Source organism: Martes martes, assembly GCF_963455335.1.
Source record: "Martes martes genome assembly, chromosome: 2".
In the NCBI taxonomy this organism is placed as follows: domain Eukaryota; kingdom Metazoa; phylum Chordata; class Mammalia; order Carnivora; family Mustelidae; genus Martes; species Martes martes.
Window position 1 is genome coordinate 19634688 of NC_137889.1, and position 13034 is coordinate 19647721.

General features: G+C 36.9%; 1 protein-coding gene across 1 annotated transcript in view; it reads right to left on the minus strand.

Annotated features, from left to right (window-relative positions):
• LOC308338758 (rho GTPase-activating protein 7) overlaps positions 1–8958 on the minus strand; it is a 414690-nt gene extending 405732 nt beyond the window's left edge. The window contains exon 1 of the mRNA XM_080797021.1: positions 8695–8958. The gene's annotated coding sequence lies outside the window, so the exon portion shown is untranslated. The remainder of the gene's footprint in view (positions 1–8694) is intronic.
• Positions 8959–13034: the final 4076 nt, after the last annotated feature.

Sequence of the window (13034 nt, forward strand, 5' to 3'; positions counted from 1 at the left end):
GTGCATACAAAAATAAAAATTTAAAAATATATGTACACACACACACACACACACACACATAATTGGCTCCCAGGTTGTTTTAAAACACCTTCCCACACTACATCTGTATCTTTGGGGTAAATACCCAGTAGTGCAATTTCAGGGTCATAGGGAAGCTCCATTTTTAATTTCTTGAGGAATCTCCAAACTGTTCATAGCAGCAATGGCCACAGCCAACCAACTGGGGAAAGAGCCTAGATGCCCTTCAACACACGAATGGACAAAGAAGATGTGGTCCATATATACAATGTAGTATGATGCCTCCATCAGAAAGGATGAATACCCAACTTTTGTATCAATGTGGGTGGGACTGGAGGAGATTATGCTGAGTGAAACAAGTCAAACAGAGAAAGTCACTTACTTGTGGAGCATAAAGAATAACACGGAGGACCTTGGGAATTGGAGAGAAGTGAGTTGGGGGAAATTGGAGGGGAAGACGTATCAAGAAAGAATGTGGACTCTGAGAAACAAACTTAGGGTTTTTGAGGGGATGTGGATAAAGGGTTGGGTGAGCCTGATGGTGGGTATTAAGGAGGGCACTTATTGCATGGAGCACTGGGTGTGGTGTATAAACAGTGAATCTTTGAACACTGAAAGTAAAATAAAGTAAAATAAAAAAAATAAAACACCTTCCCACAGATTCTATGTATTTAATAGAAGGGAAAATAAAAGTGTAATAGTACTGACATTTTCTCTTTATTTTCCTCTCTCCTTAGGTGGCCTCAGTTGCGTTGGTTTTCCTTAGGGTCTCTCTTCTTCATTACCCATCCCATGTTGAATTTCTAGGTCATGTTTTCCTTCTTACAACTCCCTTACAGCATATCTATGTGTAATATCTACCACATAGCATCTTCTCAGTCACTGGGGGAAAGAAGAAAAGATATGAGGAAAATAACCTCCTTTTAATTGCAAGTGGTTTCAGCTCTCTAAAAGGCACCCTTACAAGAATAAAGAATGCATCTGAACAGAGAAAAGAACATTTCTACATTGACCAACATTGTGGCTAATATGATAAGTCAGCAAAATGGAGACACTGGGAATCTGAACATCCTATCATGATTTGAAATCTGTATGTGTCTTAGTCTCCTCTCAGGGAGTCACATTTGCAAATAGAAAAGGCCTCCAAACCACTTAAGAACTGAATTCGACAACTAGAACAGAAGCAACAACATAGACACGACCACAACTTAATAGAGTTCTTCCAATGTGTGCTCGCTAGTTTCAAAGTAAATCTTCACTACAGTGAACATTCGCAAAGGCAAGAATGAAATTTGTTTTCTTGATGGAGCTGTCAAGGAACGAATTATCTAGCAAACCAAATTGTGCATATTTGGGTATCTTCCCACTGCTCCCCCAGCTCAATGATAACATGAAGAGGAATGCTTTTCATTGCCAAACTGATGTCTCATTTCAAGATGCTCAGGAGCAGTAAGAAAGCGGGGGCAGATATGACTCTTCCTAATTCCTTTATGTAAATGCAGGAACAAACAGCCAAAAGGATAACACATTTTTAAAAAGCATTTCTATGAGTCTACTCAGGGGTCAGAGTAGCCAACTTTTAGCAAAAGACAATTGGTGCTTTTCCTTTAAAATATTCATGTTGTCTAATCCAAATCAGAAAGGGCTAGAAATAGACTGTGGGAGAGAGAGACCTTTAATAATATGATGCAGGAATTTATCTCCATATGATTTCATGCAGATTTTCTTTCTTTGGTAGCAATCTGCATCCTAATTCTTCACAAAATCATTACCCATTTACTTTTGCATATTTTGTCAGATGTTGGAATTTACTCATTATGCCTCATTAATTGTCTGTGGAAAACAAACTCTTATTGAAGTTCTCTTTTTTTAAAAAAAATATTTATTTGACAGAGAGAGAGAGAGTGAGAGGAAGAGCACAAGCAGGGAAAGCAGCAGAGGGAGAGTGAGAAGGAGTCTCTCCACTGAGCAGGGAGCTTGATGTGGGACTCGATCCCAGGACACTGGGATGACCTGAGCCAAAGGCAGATGCTTAACCAACTGAGCCACCCAGGTGCCCTTTACTGAAATTCTTTATTGGTAAATTGTTGAAGCCTAAAATATTATATATGGAATAGCTTCCATGTATTTAGGGTGTCTGGATATAAAAAAATTAGTAAATTATAGAAGAAACCACCCATAATGAACTAAGTTAGTAGAATAAGCATTATATTACTTTTTCCAAAAGACACATCCAATTCTCCATCATTTCTGGTCTTTAGAAGAAAAAGGAAGAAGTAGGTATCCAATTTAAAATAGTCTTTTAAGATTTATCTATTTTTATGTATATCTCAACTTTACTAAGTGTGGAAAATTTTTTCTTATACTTAGCTTTCAGAGTCAAAGATTCCAGGGATTAGACAAATGTGAAAATGAACTCTGTTCAGTTCACTAGAAGTCAGCTCATCATAAAAAAGCAGGTTTCTAAAATTGCAAAAATTATTATTCCTGTGGTGCCCTATTTTTACCTTCAGGTTCCTGCTATGTAATGCAGCCTCAGTAATTTCTGATTTTTTTTTTTGCAGGGAGGAGCCCAGATCCTGGCAGTGTTTGACTTATTACCCCTTACAGCTCAGGTCAGCCAGCTCTGCAGAGTCTCTAAAAGTTTTCTTAAGTCACCCACATGTAATTTGAGGAAATCTTGGAAAACTTCATAATATTTGCCTGATATCACTAAGACCTTTTGAGGGATAACTGGTTTCCAAAAGATTCCCCAAATTCACACCATCATGGGGAACAAGATTGCATCACGGATGCAGTAATTTCTAGCTATGTGTATTTTCTACGGGTTTCCCCATTTTATTTTATAAAAGTACACGGTTTTCTCAATGATAGTGTTCCATCCTAGGCAGAATCCTTCAAGCATTTAGAACTATACCACAGCTTAGCTATTTCTGCAAATAAATTCACTAATAATTAACCATTTGGGGTTTTGCCTTAATATCTTTTTTCTACCAAACCCCTATAACCAAAGAAAAGTATTGTCTTTGCTCTGACCTTGTTCCAGTTGAAATTTTTCATGTGAAAGGAAATAGTTTAGAGTTAAATTTGTCATCAAGAACTTGGCTGCTTTTTGTTTTTGAATGGCAAAGCAGCGTTTCTATTCAACAAGGGACACGGACTATAATGCTTTATCATCAGCATGGTGAGCTGTGTCTTTGCTTTAAGTGGCCACTTTCTATTTTTAGCTTTGCTATCATTTCTAAGAACCCTCTAATGGTAGACACAGTAATCACTAACTGCAAATGAAAAATATGGCTACACCCACCCAGGTGCTTGGATTGCTACGTGCCAAGAGAATACTGAGATTTCCCTCCTCCAAAAAGTACGACTTTCACTGAAATTGGGAACATGACATCACTGGGAACTTAGCTACTTCTGTTAGGTCACTATCCTACCAAGGGTTGATGCCTCTGCCATCAACTTTGCCTGCTGTGCTTAATAATCTGTAATTCTTACCTTATTTTATCATGTACCTATGCCCAGTGGGGCTTGTTTTGATTTCCAAGTGTTCTTCTATATACCCAACTAACAGCAGGCACATTGAAAACTTCTGATCATGATAATAGGAACAGTAACAAAGGACTTCCATTTACTAAGCATTTACTGTGGGTCAGGTACTGTTCTTATATCATCTCCCTTGGTAATAGTACTCACAAATACTCCGTGGAGTAGCTGCTATCACTGCCTTAATTTTATAGGGAGGAATTTTGGCAGGACTTAGTAACCAGCTCAAGATCAAATACCTACCGGTGGCAGAAGTTATGATCTCCATTTTTTTGTGGAGGTAAGATGCATGTTAAAGAACCATCCCTTTCCTCACCCCCCTCCCCAGTGATCTGGATTAGTTACCTAAATTTTGTGTTCCTCAGTTTTCTCACCTCTGTAATAGGAATAACGAAAAGTTTTGTTGAGGGGAAAATAATGGTATTAAGCTAAAATAATAATACTAAGCTAGTGATACACATAGAACATTCAATCCATTGCATATTGTGAGAATTCACTAGATGTTTGGGGACAGGATGCTGCTGCTGATGGTGAAAACCATGACTCCTTTAGTTTTGATTGATTTGAATTGCAGAATCCATGGCTGGGTATGAGACACAACTATCCTTTGCATGCCCATGTTGTTTCAATATAAAAGAGCAATTTGAACAAAATGTGAAATACCGTGAGTCTTTCTTCCTTCCTTGACTGATTGACCTATGCTTTTCTTTTTTCTTTTTTTTAGATTTTTATTTATTTATATGACAGAGAGAGATCACAAGTAGGCAGAGAGGCAGGCAGAGAGAGAGGAGGAAGCAGGATCCCCGCGGAGCAGAGAGCCTGATGCGGGGCTCGATCCCAAGACCCTGGGACCACGACCCGAGCCGAAGGCAGAGGCCTTAACCCACTGAGCCACCCAGTTACCCTGACCTATGCTTTTCTAAACAAAGATTTGTTTGTTATACTGTGTGCAAAACAGTTTGCCCATATAAAATCTCATGGGATGCTCAAAATGACCCAGTGATAGAACTGTTCTCATTATCTTCCTCACTTTACCAATAAAAAGCAAAAGCTCAAAGTAGTTATGGGGCAGGCTTCATATCGCAGAACATCAAGTGGCGAAGATGCAAATCAGAGCCAGTTTTCGGACTCCGCCCAGGAGCTTTTCAGTTCACCACCCATTTAAATTGTGGAAAATTCACTAGAGCTCTGCTGTCACTGGTTTCACGCAAGTTTTAATTTTAAACTACTGGATGCTCATGCTTCCCTCTGGTTTTTAATGAATTTGTAATGTCTTCTTATGAGAATGTTGTTAACCTTTGGCCTGAGGCTCTGATGATTCTTGACAACCCCTTATCTTCTTACCCTGTAAAAATTATTCTATCATCGCAGGATGTCTGGAAAATCTAAAAAAAAAAAAAAAAGTCCCACAATGCCCACTCTTTACACCAGTTTTGCTTTCCTTTCTTTCCTCTTCCCCTCCTATTTATTCCACAAACGATTATTGACAAACAAGTATTAACAGCATCAGACATGCTAGGATATGTTTATGGCTGAGAATAACAAGAAACATTGAATTTCTAAACTTGCTCTGATCTTCCTACTTCCTTTCCAACCCATTTCTATGATAGGATTGATTTTTTTTCTTTGAATTGTTTGAATTGTATTGCTAAAACACTTTGTTAATCTAGTCTAACACAAAACAACCTTTTTACACGTACAACTAGTACAATAAATTTTTCTACCCATCTATCTTAATTAATGAGCACATTTATATGCACATGGTTTACATTGCCTTCCCACTATTTTTTGCACTCGAGTCCTTATTTAATCTTTTCAACTTGATTTGCATAGTCTATAATCTACTCAATCAAAATCAACAATCTCTTTTTAACTAGTTCTAAATTCACCTTTATTCTGTTTAGTTTAATTAAAAACTAAGTCCATCTCTTTCTCAAAACTCTATGAACTGACTAGCAATTTAACACCAAAATAGAACCATGGAAGTAAATCCTTATATCCACACCAAAGTCAACCTGGAGTTGGACTTCTTTCCAAACTTGTTTGGTTTAAGTTGTAGACATAAGGGGCTTATCATTCAATGGGGGAAGAAGGTACAACAGTCATGCCAATTCCTTCAAATCTGGGGTTTTTTACTTTTCTCACACCCTCTTTAAATTATCATGTACAATTACTGACATGTCTCTGTTTTTATCATAAAATTCTCTGATCCAGATCTAGACCAACTCTTTGGAAATTTGTTGTACTGTAATGATTTCTACAGAAATATTCTTGTTGTAAGATCATACACTAATTCATTCATTCTCCAAGAAGAAACAAGATCAAAATAAAGGATTAATTTAAAATGTCCCCAATGTAGACTTGTTTAAAGCCTACAAGAACCAATCCTCTATGATTGAGATTAAAGCATGCCTACAGTCTTGATAATGAGGTGTATGGTATGGGCAGGTTTAAGTGTGGTCAGAAAAAATCCTCCTTTTAAATTATAAGATTCTTAAGAAAATAATAAAATGATGTATTCTCTTTTGCTAGGCTCTCTAGTCACCATGTAGTCAGTTATCTAGGCTACTGTTTTATTTCATTGGTTCCTCATTCCAATAACGTGTAGGATAGAGACACTGAAAGTGTTGAATAATGCATCTTTAAAGTGTAATAACATCAGGAAATTCAATCTGGTTCATAAAAATGGGGGAAAAGGGATCATGACACACATTCTAAGAAATGGCATGCAGTAGAAATGACATATATTCATTTTGTGAGAAAGGTTCTTGCCTTGGGAAGGGCAGTGTTCAGTGTGCACGGCAACATCCACTGTCATATATGAAGTATGATGCAGCTTAAGCAGCCAACTCTCTCATTTTACACTGCGCCGGTCAGACATGTATTTATATACTGTAAGAAATTCTATATTCTACAACTAAAGGACTTTGTAGAAGGCTCAGAGTAGATATATGAACCAATTAAAGGATTGAAAATAAGCTGTACAAGGGAAGATGAAAGGAATTGGCTTTATTTGGCCCACAAATGTACACTTATGTTTTCTTATATCCATTTCAGTTTTCCATATTTCCACTGAGGAAAAACCCATAAAACTGGAAATAGGCTACAGCAATAGAGCTGTAGGTTAGATAAAAGAAAGAATGTCTGTGTACATGAGATCCTTAAACCGATTCTGCTAGGGGGAAGTAAAATCTCTGAATGTCACTGGTTATGATACCATTTGAACATGAGGATATCAACCAGACAAGCTCATTTCTGGCCCTACTCTCTTAAGAAACATCAGTTTAAAATTAATATAACTATTAGCATATGGATTGATTTCCTTGGCATAAACATGAAATATAACAAAATGGTCACCAAAGAGTTACTCCACTGAAGGGTTTGTTGAAGGCACGAGAAAACTTTTACATATGAGAATATTTCATTACTTGGGTGAATTTGGTTCTTTTTTTAAAACCATGATTCTGCCCCTCTCCCCATACTATACACGGGTGGCAACTTTGAGCCTTTCTTATTTTTTAAAGTGGTACTACAATTTTATGTCAAAAAGTAGCCTTCAACTGGATGTATTCATACTTCGTTCTGCATGATTATTATTTGACAGCAAGAGGATGTAGTATAAAGATCTCTGAATTATGAGGTGGTGTTCCACTGTCATCCCTTCTATTAGCTAGCAGTGTGACCTTGGACAGGTCACTTTTGAATGTCATTCCTCAGCTCTCTGAGGCAACTTCAGGACAGTGTTTGAAGTGGTCTCTTATGTTCTTTCCTTCCTCGAAATTCTTTTCAGGGATTTTATTAAATCATAATTCAGATAAGCCAGCATTTTATTTTTCACATGCTGAACAAGATTTTTTTTAATCATATTTAAATGTTTTAACACATCTTAAATTGTTAGTGGATAGTTAAAATATATCAAGATAACTTATACTAGCATAGAATCCAATAGTAAGTTAGCTAATACAACAAATGGTCACCTTGTACTGTGTAAAAGTTTGGAATTAAAAGACTTGATTTCTTATGACCCAACTGTCAAACAGCTCTCATCTTTCATTATGATATTTTGTGTTCATCTAATTGATTTGGAAATATACATGAATATCTATCCCCTTCACATATCATTCCACATCATTCCTATAAAATAATTATTTTCATTTTTAATTCTTTGAAAGTTTAAATGCAACAGTATGTTTTGCATTATAAGTTCATTTTATTTCAATCATTGCTAGATTTCTTTCTTCATATATTGCATGTTTAGACATTTAAGATACCTACAGCCCAGTGGAAATCTAATTTTATGACTGTATGAACTATGAATACATGATCGGTTTTTCATGTGATTGCAGTGATTTCCAGCTGCCTTAAAATAATAATACTGAATGTCGCTGTCATTGAGATTTACTTCAATTCTTCAAAAATGTTCACAAAAATAAGACCGGAGCAGGAAATCCAGGAAAGTTAATACAAACTAAATCCAATTCTAATACTTAAATTTTTAAAAGTCAGATCAAATACTATTTAGGATAGAAATAATTTTTGAAGTTTCATGTGTTTACCTTTTTATTTATTTATTTTTTTAATGAAACCTTTAAGCTGTACATTAACAGCCTGTACTGTGGTCAAAACTATTTTGGGGAAATACTGAGGAGTCCTACCTTCATACTTTACATGACACATAGAATATTCTTTGGGGATTCGTTATTAAGAAAAGCCACTCTGGTGCTACCTATTCTCCCTGTTGGCAAAGGAAGGGGAGATCAAAAGAAATCGTCTACACCTCACACTTCAGGGTGAGAATATGTACTTGTTTCTGCATTATGCCATGCACTGGGAAACCTGGTCTTATTCATAAAAAAGGTAAGATAAAAAAGGATTAAACTAAAATCTCAGTTTACGGAGAAAAAGAGTAAAATCTCTCCGGAGCCTCTTTGAAGAACTGACATTGTGCTAAAACAATTTTGACTCGCAGTTTTCCCCTCCCTAAACATTTTCCACTTCTAAATTTCATGGCTTAGCTCCCAAACATAGGCAAGCACCACCCGGTGCACCAAGCTAACGTTTCTGTCAAACTTTCTGCCTCTTGCACGACCGCCTCAAAGTATAAAGACAAGAGAGTCCCCAGCGTCTTACCTAGACGAGGAGCAGCAGCTGAAACGCCCAGGCATGACATTGTTGAACACTCAGGCGAGGAAAGAAGTCCGGCCCCGTGAGCTCCTCCAAAATATAAGTTCACATTTCGTGGTTGAGATCATGGCTCTATTCTAAGCAGTTTCAACGCAGAGTGTGATTCTCACAAAAACACCGTCTGCAGCTGGAGGGAGCCTGGGCTCGAGCAGGAGCCTGTCGAGGCGCTCCTAGGGACTTCTGTCCACTCAGTTCAGACTGATGTCTTGCGAAAGGGGCCTCCACAAGCAGGCCCAGATTGCCTGGGAAGCATTTCCTGCCTCTGAGTAGTGCATGTGAGAAAGAGTGCACGAAGCAGAGGGAGGGGGGCAGAGCAGAGCCCGCCTGGGCGATTGAGGAGTTCTGATTTTACACAGAACTGAAGGGAGTTTGTCAAAGCTCTTGAGGTGATTAGCTGGAGAGTCATAAAGTCCTAGAGCTTTCTCTATCCCACACTGCTGATGAATTAAGGAAAGGGAAAAAAAAAAAAAAGAAAAAGAAAGAAAAGCAAGGGAAGAAAACAGTTTTCTCCCTCCTCTACAGCATTTAAATAATGTGTAAATAATGTGTAGGCACGACTTCATCAAAATACCTCTGCCCTTCTCCTTGCAAAAGATCTCCTCTGAGAGCAAGATGAATTTAAAGATTTAAAACTGTCATCCCCTAAGTAGGAAAACTTTTTTTTTTTTTTTTAACACTACTCACAATTTAAAATGCTGCAGCCCTACATCCTGTACCTGAGAGGAGCTGTGAGTAAAACCCCAAGAAGCCAGTAAACAGGAACATGGTCTTCAAATCTCTCCCATCCCAGGAATCTTTCACAGAATTAGAGGAGTTCCTGTCATGGCACATGCGGCATTACCTCCAGTCAGAATCCTCCAGTCACACAGACGCAGTGCTGGGAGAGCAGAAGACAGACTCCATCTTGATCCTATTACAGTCTTGCTGACATTAACCACTTGCAACTTCTTCCATCTAGCCTGACAGAGTCCCTGAATCACATCTCCAAAGCAGCTCACGGTATCTGCTTCCTTTGTCCGACACAAATTTTGTGAACTATCATCTGTTTATCTTTTCTGCTTTCTTGTGCCTCCACTGAATGACTTCCTCCTAGCTGCTCCAGGCTGGGAACTTGGACTACCATTTGGTTTTGATTAAAACCAGACAGCCAACTCGAGAATTTAGGGAATAAGCTAATGGAAACTGCAAGTATGGCTTTAATTAGTGCATCAATTAATAATAGATGTTAGCTCGTCTTATAATAAGACGACACAAATATCAACACAGAGGAAGCTCAGGTCCTTTCAGGAAAGAAGTTATACCAACTCTCATTCCTTTGTGACCCAGAATTCTCCTTAGGGAAAGTGGAAGGAAAGAAGAGGGATGTGGCCTTGGGACATCCAGGTTGTGGAAAGCCCAGAGAAGCAGCTTTGTTGTTTATACCAGAGAAACAGGAAACAGTATCTCTGAGTTTAATTATCTTGCTTGGGTGAAATTGCTCTGTAATGTCTCTCTTCTACTTTATTTACAATCAATGGATTCTCTTGCTATTTATGACTGAAGAATTTTTTTTTTTCCTGTGACTGGTGATTAGATTAATCTGATTATTGGGTCTATGCGCAGCTTACAAATTCCTAGGGATTTCCCATAATGGGAGTTACGAAAACGATTCTAATTTCAATATGATAAATGAGTAACATATAGAGAGCTACAAGAAATATTAAACTTTTTAGCCAAGATTCACCCTGTACATCTCTGACATGGTAAGTACTCTGCATTGTTTGCTTTTATTTTCAGTTGGCTCTAGTTTTTATAAAGACTGACAGATACCTGGGTAACCAAATGGCCATCTTTTTGGTATCCCCAGAGAGTCCTGGGTATGGTAACTCGAAGAAGTATGATGTGATATTTACTATTTCTTTTCTTATTGGATAATTAAAATCTCTCAAAATTAATGCAAAGCATGGACTATGAGAGAAATAGGAAAGTGGCAAGATTCACATATTGCACATGAATTTGAAGATGAGAACCATACAGACCAAAACATGTAGGCAGAAGTAAGTTTTAAAAGTTTATATCAAAACATTACTGATTAAAAAATGAGCACTTAGGATCCTTTAATTTAAACTTCATCCATATGGCAAGAAAGAAGTCCATACCTTCCTAAATCCTTTAAAGAGCTACTATATTCATATTGATTGAAAATACTTCCACTGAAACCATGCCCATTTAATCTTCCCAATAATCTTTGCTTGTGCTCTTATTTTTATTTTAAAAATAAAGTACTAGAAGTTTATGGAACTATTTTCCTCACAATCACATGATCAAAGTGACCAGGTCCATACCAGACCTCAGATTTTCTAACTCTCAATTTTGTGTCTTTTCCCCTCTCTCTGAGAGCTTGACCGCCTCTCTTGACTCACACTTAATTGCTGTGTGAAATTGGGAAGACTTCTTAAACTTTCTGAGTTTCATATTCCCCTTTAAAAATAGGGACAACTCCACATAACTCTCAGATTGGAACGCAGGATTAGCTTTATATACACATATATTTATAAATTTATATTTATTTCCCTTAGGAAAACACTGGAGCAGAATGGAATGAGAACTGATGTAAGTTCTTTCTTAAAATAACTTGTTTATCTCTATCTCTATCTCTGCCCCGAGTCTTCTGGTCTTCTAGTCTTCTAGTAGATAGTAGGTGCTCAATAAATATTAGCTCGCTGCTAATTCTCCTTAGCTGGATTCTCCTCAGGAGTACTATAGTCTCTCTTCATACAATCCAGCCTTGTTCCTGTTTATATTGGCCTGAGGTAACAAAAAAACCCTATTCACATACATTTATAAATGCCTTTATAATTAATACTGATTTTCTTAATACTCATTTTCTCCTTAATGTTCTCTTCTCTAAACAAATAAGACTTCATGATTCACTCTATTATTAGAAGGATTACTTCCCAAATCTTTAATCACTCTTATTTATTTTTCATCCTTCAGTTGCCTGACTCCAAACAAATCTTAGAACTTTTATTCTCATAAATGTTTTACCAAATATGAGTATGAAGATAAATAATGAGATAATTTCCTAAATATTTAACATGGTGTCAGGCACATAGAAGGGGTCCAAAGTATTTGTCCTCTTCTCCTTTCTGCATGTAAATCTAAATGCATCACTTCCTTAAATGTTTGCTTCTTACTCTATTCTAGATAAATGAATAAAGTATGGCACAGAGGCAGTTAGGAAGTTGAAAGAAGATAATCAGGATAGGAATCTGGCTCCAAAACGAATACCCATGATGGCCCCATGCAAGTCACTTAAACTGTGTAAGCCTCAGTTTTAGCTTCTGGATCTAAGGATTTTTCTAAATTAGAGATGACAGTCCATGTAGAGCCATTAGACATTATGGTTGGTACAGTATTCATTTTTAACTAGAATTATTTTTTACTATTTAAATTATCATCCTTTCTCATCCTTACATTGCTCTTCTGTGATAATTTAAAAAAATCTATTGATCTTTTGAACTCTGAGTTAAATGTGTGCATTTGGAACAGTTTCGTTGGTGGAGAAATTATGTATTTTTTTTTAATAAGAAAGGAGAATAGCAGAATAAAGCTTAGAAGTTATTGTAAAGATCAGCTTTCTTCCTAGGTACTGTGATCTAAATAATACACATTGGCTGTGACAGACTGGCCAATTCACTATCATCTTCAGGAAATCTGTCCCTGGATTTCTTCTAGAGGATTGCTCAGGGACCCTCATGCAGTCCAACAACCCTTCGGCTGTGCAAAGGGCGATCTCTTCTGTGGAAAGAATGTTGTATTCTTTGTAAGTTGAGTAGTGAACATCATTAGTTCAGCACCCCCATTTAACATTTGTGATACTGTGAGTGCAAGTAGGCTTTGATTCTTTCCATTTGTAGGAAGGAATAGCATCATTTGAATGATGAACTTGTAATTAATATACACATAGAGAGAATGGGTGTCTTTACAGCATTCCAGAAGTATACACACATGTACGTTTAGTGTAATAAATGTAGAAGCATTTCTCCTATGAAAATTAATCCTCTAAAGATCTGTACTTAACCACTTTGCCTGCAGCTTATTGGAGTTACCACAGGTATGTCAAAGCAATAAAAACAGAATATATTTGACAGGATTTCTAGTTAATTTTTAAAGTATTTTTTGCATGTAATTTCTTCCGATAGACTCATTTTGATAGAGAAACACCTGCTTAGGAAAAAAAATACAATTTTAAAGTTTGCATATAATAATATGCATGTACATTATTAGTTTTTTAAGATCAATTT